The sequence below is a fragment of the Aegilops tauschii genome, chromosome 4 (assembly GCF_002575655.3).
Source record: "Aegilops tauschii subsp. strangulata cultivar AL8/78 chromosome 4, Aet v6.0, whole genome shotgun sequence".
Taxonomy (NCBI): Eukaryota; Viridiplantae; Streptophyta; class Magnoliopsida; order Poales; family Poaceae; genus Aegilops; species Aegilops tauschii.
In genome coordinates, this window is record NC_053038.3 from 414,930,927 (window position 1) to 414,943,091 (window position 12,165).

The window sequence follows — 12,165 nt, forward strand, 5'->3', positions numbered from 1 at the left end:
TTTCAATTTCACCATCATTGAGCTCCATAAACAAATCGGTAAATGACTGAAAAACAGCAAATGATGTCAGAACGTGTTGGAAATTGATGACGTTGCTTTGAATGATGCATACTGAACGCAAAAATAGGCTGGAGTTCAAATAATTGTAAAAAACATTGAAGTGCCCGTGTAACAGATGAGTTCTTGTCCGAAACCCTGATACTCCGAAAGAGATTGTCCAGTTTGTACACGAGGTGCGTCCAGTTTTCGCCGTGACCCTCTCTACTCTTTTGCACATGCTATGCGGGTGAAATGATGATACCATGCCAAGTTCCAACATTTTCAGAGTTCATTTTGTAGTGATTTTCAATTTCACCGTCATTTAGCTCTCTAAACAAATCGGTAAATGACTAAAAAACAGCAAATGATGTCAGAACATGTTGGAAAATGATGACGTCGCTTTGAATGATGCATACTGAATGCAAAAATAGGCTGGAATTCAAATAAGTTTAAAAAACATTGAAGTGCCCGTGTAACAGATGAGTTCTCGTCCGAAACCCTGATACTCCGAAAGAGATTGTCCAGTTTGTACACGAGGTGCGTCCAGTTTTCGCCGTGACCCTCTCTACTCATTTGCACATGCTATGCGGGCGAAATGATGATACCATGCCAAGTTCCAGCATTTTCAGAGTTCATTTTGTAGTGATTTTCAATTTCACCGTCATTTAGCTCCATAAACAAATCGGTAAATGACTGAAAAACAGCAAATGATGTCAGAACGTGTTGGAAATTGATGACGTCGCTTTGAATGATGCATACTGAACGCAAAAACAGGCTGGAATTCAAATAAGTTTAAAAAACATTGAAGTGCCCATGTAACAGATGAGTTCTCGTCCGAAACCCTGATACTCCGAAAGAGATTGTCCAGTTTGTACACGAGGTGCGTCCAGTTTTCGCCGTGACCCTCTCTACTCATTTGCACATGCTATGCGGGCGAAATGATGATACCATGCCAAGTTCCAGCATTTTCAGAGTTCATTTTGTAGTGTTTTTCAATTTCACCGTCATTTAGCTCCATAAACAAATCGGTAAATGACTGAAAAACAGCAAATGATGTCAGAACGTGTTGGACATTGATGACGTCGCTTTGAATGATGCATACTGAACGCAAAAATAGGCTGGAATTCAAATAAGTTTAAAAAACATTGAAGTGCCCATGTAACAGATGAGTTCTCGTCCGAAACCCTGATACTCCGAAAGAGATTGTCCAGTTTGTACACGAGGTGCGTCCAGTTTTCGCCGTGACCCTGTCTACCCATTTGCACATGCTATGCGGGCGAAATGATGATACCATGCCAGGTTCCAACATTTTCAGAGTTCATTTTGTAGTGATTTTCAATTTCACCGTCATTTAGCTCCATAAACAAATCGGTAAATGACTGAAAAACAGCAAATGATGTCAGAACGTGTTGGAAATTGATGACGTCGCTTTGAATGATGCATACTGAACGCAAAAATAGGCTGGAGTTCAAATAATTTTAAAAAACATTGAAGTGCCCGTGTAATAGATGAGTTCTCGTCCGAAACCATGATACTTCGAAAGAGATTGTCCAGTTTGTACACGAGGTGCGTCCAGTTTTCGCCGTGACCCTCTCTAATCTTTTGCACATGCTATGCAGGCGAAATGATGATACCATGCCAAGTTCCAACATTTTCAGAGTTCATTTTGTAGTGATTTTCAATTTCACCGTCATTTAGCTCCCTAAACTAATCGGTAAATGACTGAAAAACAACAAATGATGTCAGAACATGTTGGAAATTGATGACGTCGCTTTGAATGATGCATACTGAACGCAAAAATAGGCTGGAGTTCAAATAAGTTTCAAAAACATTTAAGTGCCCCTGTAACAGATGAGTTCTCGTCCGAAACCCTGATACTCCGAAAGATATTGTCCAGTTTGTACATGAGGTGCGTCCAGTTTTCGCCGTGACCCTCTCTACTCTTTTGCACATGCTATGCGGGCGAAATGATGATACCATGCCAAGTTCCAGCATTTTCAGAGTTCATTTTGTAGTGATTTTCAATTTTACCGTCATTTAGCTCCCTAAACAAATCGGTAAATGACTGAAAAACAGCAAATGATGTCAGAACGTGTTGTAAATTGATGACGTCGCTTTGAAAGATGCATACTGAACGCAAAAATAGGCTGGAGTTCAAATAAGTTTAAAAAACAATGAAGTGCCCGTGTAACAGATGAGTTCTCGTCCGAAACCCTAATACTCCGATAGAGATTGTCCAGTTTGTACACGAGGTGCGTCCAGTTTTCGCCGTGACCCTCTCTACTCTTTTGCACATGCTATGCGGGCGAAATGATGATACCATGCCAACTTCGAACATCTTCAGAGTTCATTTTGTAGTGATTTTCAATTTCACCGTCATTTAGCTCTCTAAACAAATCGGTAAATGACTGAAAAACAGCAAATGATGTCAGAACATGTTGGAAATTGATGACGTCGCTTTGAATGATGCATACTGAACGCAAAAATAGGCTGGAGTTCAAATAAGTTCAAAAAACATTGAAGTGCCCGTGTAACAGATGAGTTCTCGTGCGAAACCCTGATACTCCGATACAGATTGTCTTGTTTGTACACGAGGTGCGTCCAGTTTTCGCCGTAACCCTCTCTACTCTTTTGCACATGCTATGCGGGCGAAATGATGATACCATGCCAAGTTCCAACATTTTCAGAGTTCATTTTGTAGTGATTTTCGATTTCACCGTCATTTAGCTCCCTAAATAAATCGGTAAATGACTGAAAAACAGCAAATGATGTCAGAACGTGTTGGAAATTGATGACGTCGCTTTGAATGATGCATACTGAACGCAAAAATAGGCTGGAGTTCAAATAAGTTTAAAAAAAATTGAAGTGCCCGAGTAACAGATGAGTTCTCGTCCGAAACCCTGATACTCCGAAAGAGATTGTCTTGTTTGTACACGAGGTGCGTCCAGTTTTCGCCATGACCCTCTCTACTCTTTTGCACATGCTATGCGGGCGAAATGATGATACCATGCCAAGTTCCAACATTTTCAGAGTTCATTTTGTAGTGATTTTCAATTTCACCGTCATTTAGCTCTCTAAACAAATCGGTAAATGACTGAAAAACAGCAAATGATGTCAGAACATGTTGGAAATTGATGACGTCGCTTTGAATGATGCATACTGAATGCAAAAATAGGCTGGAATTCAAATAAGTTTAAAAAACATTGACGTGCCCATGTAACAGATGAGTTCTCGTCCGAAACCCTGATACTCCGAAAGAGATTGTCCAGTTTGTACACGAGGTGCGTCCAGTTTTCGCCGTGACCCTGTCTACCCATTTGCACATGCTATGCGGGCGAAATGATGATACCATGCCAGGTTCCAACATTTTCAGAGTTCATTTTGTAGTGATTTTCAATTTCACCGTCATTTAGCTCCATAAACAAATCGGTAAATGACTGAAAAACAGCAAATGATGTCAGAACGTGTTGGAAATTGAAGACGTCGCTTTGAATGATGCATACTGAACGCAAAAATAGGCTGGAGTTCAAATAATTTTAAAAAACATTGAAGTGCCCGTGTAATAGATGAGTTCTCGTCCGAAACCATGATACTCCGAAAGAGATTGTCCAGTTTGTACACGAGGTGCGTCCAGTTTTCGCCGTGACCCTCTCTACTCTTTTGCACATGTTATGCGGGCGAAATGATGATACCATGCCAAGTTCCAACATTTTCAGAGTTCATTTTGTAGTGATTTTCAATTTCACCGTCATTTAGCTCCCTAAACTAATCGGTAAATGACTGAAAAACAACAAATGATGTCAGAACATGTTGGAAATTGATGACGTCGCTTTGAATGATGCATACTGAACGCAAAAATAGGCTGGAGTTCAAATAAGTTTCAAAAACATTGAAGTGCCCCTGTAACAGATGAGTTCTCGTCCGAAACCCTGATACTCCGAAAGAGATTGTCTTGTTTGTACACGAGGTGCGTCCAGTTTTCGCCGTGACCCTCTCTACTCTTTTGCACATGCTATGCGGGCGAAATGATGATACCATGCCAAGTTCCAACATTTTCAGAGTTCATTTTGTAGTTATTTTCAATTTCACCGTCATTTAGCTCCCTAAACAAATCGGTAAATGACTGAAAAACAGCAAATGATGTCAGAACGTGTTGGAAATTGATGACGTCGCTTTGAATGATGCATACTGAACGCAAAAATAGGCTGGAGTTCAAATAAGTTTAAAAAACATTGAAGTGCCCGTGTAACAGATGAGTTCTCGTCCGAAACCCTGATACCCCGAAAGAGATTGTCTTGTTTGTACACGAGGTGCGTCCAGTTTTCGCCGTGACCCTCTCTACTCTTTTGCACATGCTATGCGGGCGAAATGATGATACCATGCCAAGTTCCAACATTTTCAGAGTTCATTTTGTAGTGATTTTCGATTTCACCCTCATTTAGCTCCCTAAACAAATCGGTAAATGACTGAAAAACAGCAAATGATGTCAGAACGTGTTGGAAATTGATGACGTCGCTTTGAATGATGCATACTGAATGCAAAAATAGGCTGGAGTTCAAATAAGTTTCAAAAACATTGAAGTGCCCGTGTAACAGATGAGTTCTCGTCCGAAACCCTGATACTCCGAAAGAGATTGTCTTGTTTGTACACGAGGTGCGTCCAGTTTTCGCCATGACCCTCTCTACTCTTTTGCACATGCTATGCGGGCGAAATGATGATACCATGCCAAGTTCCAACATTTTCAGAGTTCATTTTGTAGTGATTTTCAATTTCACCGTCATTTAGCTCCATAAACAAATCGGTAAATGACTGAAAAACAGCAAATGATGTCAGAACGTGTTGGAAATTGATGTCGTCGCTTTGAATGATGCATACTGAACGCAAAAATAGGCTGGAGTTCAAATAATTTTAAAAAACATTGAAGTGCCCGTGTAACAGATGAGTTCTCGTCCGAAACCCTGATACTCCGAAAGAGATTGTCCAGTTTGTACACGAGATGCGTCCAGTTTTCGCCGTGACCCTCTCTACTCTTTTGCACATGCTATGTGGGTGAAATGATGATACCATGCCAAGTTCGAACATTTTCAGAGTTCATTTTGTAGTGATTTTCAATTTCACCGTCATTTAGCTCTCTAAACAAATCGGTAAATGACTGAAAAATAACAAATGATGTCAGAACATGTTGGAAATTGATGACGTCGCTTTGAATGATGCATACTGAACGCAAAAATAGGCTGGAGTTCAAATAAGTTTAAAAAACATTGAAGTGCCCGTGTAACAGATGAGTTCTCGTCCGAAACCCTGATACTCCGAAAGAGATTGTCTTGTTTGTACACGAGGTGCGTCCAGTTTTCGCCGTGACCCTCTCTACTCTTTTGCACATGCTATGCGGGCGAAATGATGATACCATGCCAAGTTCCAACATTTTCAGAGTTCATTTTGTAGTGATTTTCAATTTCACCGTCATTTAGCTCCCTAAACTAATCGGTAAATGACTGAAAAACAACAAATGATGTCAGAACATGTTGGAAATTGATGACGTCGCTTTGAATGATGCATACTGAACGCAAAAATAGGCTGGAGTTCAAATAAGTTTCAAAAACATTTAAGTGCCCCTGTAACAGATGAGTTCTCGTCCGAAACCCTGATACTCCGAAAGATATTGTCCAGTTTGTACATGAGGTGCGTCCAGTTTTTGCCGTGACCCTCTCTACTCTTTTGCACATGCTATGTGGGTGAAATGATGATACCATGCCAAGTTCGAACATTTTCAGAGTTCATTTTGTAGTGATTTTCAATTTCACCGTCATTTAGCTCTCTAAACAAATCGGTAAATGACTGAAAAACAACAAATGATGTCAGAACATGTTGGAAATTGATGACGTCGCTTTGAATGATGCATACTGAACGCAAAAATAGGCTGGAGATCAAATAAGTTTAAAAAACATTGAAGTGCCCGTGTAACAGATGAGTTCTCGTCCGAAACCCTGATACTCCGAAAGAGATTGTCTTGTTTGTACACGAGGTGCGTCCAGTTTTCGCCGTGACCCTCTCTACTCTTTTGCACATGCTATGCGGGCGAAATGATGATACCATGCCAAGTTCCAACATTTTCAGAGTTCATTTTGTAGTGATTTTCGATTTCACCGTCATTTAGCTCTCTAAACAAATCGGTACATGACTGAAAAACAGCAAATGATGTCAGAACATGTTGGAAATTGATGACGTCGCTTTGAATGATGCATACTGAACGCAAAAATAGGGTGGAATTCAAATAATTTTAAAAAACATTGAAGTGCCCGTGTAACAGATGAGTTCTCGTCCGAAACCCTGATACTCCGAAAGAGATTGTCCAATTTGTACACGAGGTGCGTCCAGTTTTCGTCGTGACCCTCTCAACTCATTTGCACATGCTATGCGGGCGAAATGATGATACCATGCCAAGTTCCAACATTTACAGAGTTCATTTTGTAGTGATTTTCAATTTCACCGTCATTTAGCTCCATAAACAAATCGGTAAATGACTGAAAAACAGCAAATGATGTCAGAACGTGTTGGAAATTGATGTCGTCGCTTTGAATGATGCATACTGGACGCAAAAATAGGCTGGAGTTCAAATAATTTTAAAAAACATTGAAGTGCCCGTGTAACAGATGAGTTCTCGTCCGAAACCCTGATACTCCGAAAGAGATTGTCCAGTTTGTACACGAGGTGCGTCCAGTTTTCGCCGTGACCCTCTCTACTCTTTTGCACATGCTATGTGGGTGAAATGATGATACCATGCCAAGTTCCAACATTTTCAGAGTTCATTTTGTAGTCATTTTCAATTTCACCGTCATTTAGCTCTCTAAACAAATCGGTAAATGACTGAAAAACAGCAAATGATGTCAGAACATGTTGGAAATTGATGACGTCGCTTTGAATGATGCATACTGAACGCAAAAATAGGCTGGAATTCAAATAATTTTAAAAAACATTGAAGTGCCCGTGTAACAGATGAGTTCTCGTCCGAAACCCTGATACTCCGAAAGAGATTGTCCAATTTGTACACGAGGTGCGTCCAGTTTTCGTCGTGACCCTCTCTACTCATTTGCACATGCTATGCGGGCGAAATGATGATACCATGCCAAGTTCAAACATTTTCAGAGTTCATTTTGTAGTGATTTTCAATTTCACCGTCGTTTAGCTCCATAAACAAATCGGTAAATGACTGAAAAACAACAAATGATGTCAGAACGTGTTGGAAATTGATGACGTCGCTTTGAATGATGCATACTGAACGCAAAAATAGGCTGGAGTTCAAATAAGTTTAAAAAACATTGAAGTGCCCGTGTAACAGATGAGTTCTCGTCCGAAACCCTGATACTCCGAAAGAGATTGTCTTGTTTGTACACGAGGTGCGTCCAGTTTTCGCCGTGACCCTCTCTACTCTTTTGCACATGCTATGCGGGCGAAATGATGATACCATGCCAAGTTCCAACATTTTCAGAGTTCATTTTGTACTGATTTTCGATTTCACCGTCATTTAGCTCCCTAAACAAATCGGTAAATGACTGAAAAACAGCAAATGATGTCAGAACGTGTTGGAAATTGATGACGTCGCTTTGAATGATGCATACTGAATGCAAAAATAGGCTGGAGTTCAAATAAGTTTCAAAAACATTGAAGTGCCCGTGTAACAGATGAGTTCTCGTCCGAAACCCTGATACTCCGAAAGAGATTGTCTTGTTTGTACACGAGGTGCGACCAGTTTTCGCCATGACCCTCTCTACTCTTTTGCACATGCTATGCGGGCGAAATGATGATACCATGCCAAGTTCCAACATTTTCAGAGTTCATTTTGTAGTGATTTTCAATTTCACCGTCATTTAGCCCCATAAACAAATCGGTAAATGACTGAAAAACAGCAAATGATGTCAGAACGTGTTGGAAATTGATGTCGTCGCTTTGAATGATGCATACTGAACGCAAAAATAGGCTGGAGTTCAAATAATTTTAAAAAACATTGAACTGCCCGTGTAACAGATGAGTTCTCGTCCGAAACCCTGATACTCCGAAAGAGATTGTCCAATTTGTACACGAGGTGCGTCCAGTTTTCGCCGTGACCCTCTCTACTCTTTTGCACATGCTATGTGGGTGAAATGATGATACCATGCCAAGTTCCAACATTTTCAGAGTTCATTTTGTAGTGTTTTTCGATTTCACCGTCATTTAGCTCTCTAAACAAATCGGTAAATGACTGAAAACAGCAAATGATGTCAGAACATGTTGGAAATTGATGACGTCGCTTTGAATGATGCATACTGAACGCAAAAATAGGCTGGAATTCAAATAAGTTTAAAAAACATTGAAGTGCCCGTGTAACAGATGAGTTCTCGTCCGAAACCCTGATACTCCGAAAGAGATTGTCCAGTTTGTACACGAGGTGCGTCCAGTTTTCGCCGTGACCCTGTCTACCCATTTGCACATGCTATGCGGGCGAAATGATGATACCATGCCAAGTTCAAACATTTTCAGAGTTCATTTTGTAGTGATTTTCAATTTCACCGTCGTTTAGCTCCATAAACAAATCGGTAAATGACTGAAAAACAACAAATGATGTCAGAACGTGTTGGAAATTGATGACGTCGCTTTGAATGATGCATACTGAACGCAAAAATAGGCTGGAGTTCAAATAAGTTTAAAAAACATTGAAGTGCCCGTGTAACAGATGAGTTCTCGTCCGAAACCCTGATACTCCGAAAGAGATTGTCTTGTTTGTACACGAGGTGCGTCCAGTTTTCGCCGTGACCCTCTCTACTCTTTTGAATATGCTATGCGGGCGAAATGATGATACCATGCCAAGTTCAAACATTTTCAGAGTTCATTTTGTAGTGTTTTTCGATTTCACCGTCATTTAGCTCCCTAAACAAATCGGTAAATGACTGAAAAACAGCAAATGATGTCAGAACGTGTTGGAAATTGATGAGTCCCTTTGAATGATGCATACTGAACGCAAAAATAGGCTGGAGTTCAAATAAGTTTAAAAAACATTGAAGTGCCCGTGTAACAGATGAGTTCTCGTCCGAAACCCTGATACTCCGAAAGAGATTGTCTTGTTTGTACACGAGGTGCGTCCAGTTTTCGCCGTGACCCTCTCTACTCTTTTGCACATGCTATGCCGGCGAAATGATGATACCATGCCATGTTCCAACATTTTCAGAGTTCATTTTGTAGTGATTTTCAATTTCACCGTCATTTAGCTCCCTAAACAAATCGGTAAATGACTGAAAAACAGCAAATGATGTCAGAACGTGTTGGAAATTGATGACGTCGCTTTGAATGATGCATACTGAACGCAAAAATAGGCTGGAGTTCAAATAAGTTTAAAAAACATTGAAGTGCCCGTGTAACAGATGAGTTCTCGTCCGAAACCCTGATACTCCGAAAGAGATTGTCTTGTTTGTACACGAGGTGCGTCCAGTTTTCGCCGTGACCCTCTCTACTCTTTTGCACATGCTATGCGGGCGAAATGATGATACCATGCCAAGTTCCAACATTTTCAGAGTTCATTTTGTAGTGATTTTTGATTTCACCCTCATTTAGCTCCCTAAACAAATCGGTAAATGACTGAAAAACAGCAAATGATGTCAGAACGTGTTGGAAAATGATGACGTCCCTTTGAATGATGCATACTGAACGCAAAAATAGGCTGGAGTTCAAATAAGTTTAAAAAACATTGAAGTGCCCGTGTAACAGATGAGTTCTCGTCCGAAACCCTGATACTCCGAAAGAGATTGTCTTGTTTGTACACGAGGTGCGTCCAGTTTTCGCCGTGACCCTCTCTACTCTTTTGCACATGCTATGCGGGCGAAATGATGATACCATGCCAAGTTCCAACATTTTCAGAGTTCATTTTGTAGTGATTTTCAATTTCACCGTCATTTAGCTCCCTAAACAAATCGGTAAATGACTGAAAAACAGCAAATGATGTCAGAACGTGTTGGAAATTGATGACGTCGCTTTGAATGATGCATACTGAACGCAAAAATAGGCTGGAGTTCAAATAAGTTTAAAAAACATTGAAGTGCCCGTGTAACAGATGAGTTCTCGTCCGAAACCCTGATACTCCGAAAGAGATTGTCTTGTTTGTACACGAGGTGCGTCCAGTTTTCGCCGTGACCCTCTCTACTCTTTTGCACATGCTATGCGGGCGAAATGATGATACCATGCCAAGTTCCAACATTTTCGGAGTTCATTTTGTAGTGATTTTCAATTTCACCGTCATTTAGCTCCCTAAACAAATCGGTAAATGACTGAAAAACAGCAAATGATGTCAGAACGTGTTGGAAATTGATGACGTCGCTTTGAATGATGCATACTGAACGCAAAAATAGGCTGGAGTTCAAATAAGTTTAAAAAACATTGAAGTGCCCGTGTAACAGATGAGTTCTCGTCCGAAACCCTGATACTCCGAAAGAGATTGTCTTGTTTGTACACGAGGTGCGTCCAGTTTTCGCCGTGACCCTCTCTACTCTTTTGCACATGCTATGCGGGCGAAATGATGATACCATGCCAAGTTCCAACATTTTCAGAGTTCATTTTGTAGTGATTTTTGATTTCACCCTCATTTAGCTCCCTAAACAAATCGGTAAATGACTGAAAAACAGCAAATGATGTCAGAACGTGTTGGAAAATGATGACGTCCCTTTGAATGATGCATACTGAACGCAAAAATAGGCTGGAGTTCAAATAAGTTTAAAAAACATTGAAGTGCCCGTGTAACAGATGAGTTCTCGTCCGAAACCCTGATACTCCGAAAGAGATTGTCTTGTTTGTACACGAGGTGCGTCCAGTTTTCGCCGTGACCCTCTCTACTCTTTTGCACATGCTATGCGGGCGAAATGATGATACCATGCCAAGTTCCAACATTTTCAGAGTTCATTTTATAGTGATTTTCAATTTCACCGTCATTTAGCTCCCTAAACAAATCGGTAAATGACTGAAAAACAGCAAATGATGTCAGAACGTGTTGGAAATTGATGACGTCGCTTTGAATGATGCATACTGAACGCAAAAATAGGCTGGAGTTCAAATAAGTTTAAAAAACATTGAAGTGCCCGTGTAACAGATGAGTTCTCGTCCGAAACCCTGATACTCCGAAAGAGATTGTCTTGTTTGTACACGAGGTGCGTCCAGTTTTCGCCGTGACCCTCTCTACTCTTTTGCACATGCTATGCGGGCGAAATGATGATACCATGCCAAGTTCCAACATTTTCAGAGTTCATTTTGTAGTGATTTTCAATTTCACCGTCATTTAGCTCCCTAAACAAATCGGTAAATGACTGAAAAACAGCAAATGATGTCAGAACGTGTTGGAAATTGATGACGTCGCTTTGAATGATGCATACTGAACGCAAAAATAGGCTGGAGTTCAAATAATTTTAAAAAACATTGAAGTGCCCGTGTAACAGATGAGTTCTCGTCCGAAACCCTGATACTCCGAAAGAGATTATCCAGTTTGTACACGAGGTGCATCCAGTTTTCGCCGTGACCCTCTCTACTCTTTTGCACATGCTATGCGGGTGAAATGATGATACCATGCCAAGTTCCAACATTTTCAGAGTTCATATTGTAGTGATTTTCAATTTCACCGTCATTTAGCTCTCTAAACAAATCGGTAAATGACTGAAAAACAGCAACTGATGTCAGAGCATGTTGGAAATTGATGACGTCACTTTGAATGATGCATACTGAACGCAAAAATAGGCTGGAATTCAAATAAGTTTAAAAAACATTGAAGTGCCCGTGTAACAGATGAGTTCTCGTCCGAAACCCTGATACTCCGAAAGAGATTGTCTTGTTTGTACACGAGGTGCGTCCAGTTTTCGCCGTGACCCTCTCTACTCTTTTGCACATGCTATGCGGGCGAAATGATGATACCATGCCAAGTTCCAACATTTTCAGAGTTCATTTTGTAGTTATTTTCAATTTCACCGTCATTTAGCTCCCTAAACAAATCGGTAAATGACTGAAAAACAGCAAATGATGTCAGAACGTGTTGGAAATTGATGACGTCGCTTTGAATGATGCATACTGAACGCAAAAATAGGCTGGAGTTCAAATAAGTTTAAAAAACATTGAAGT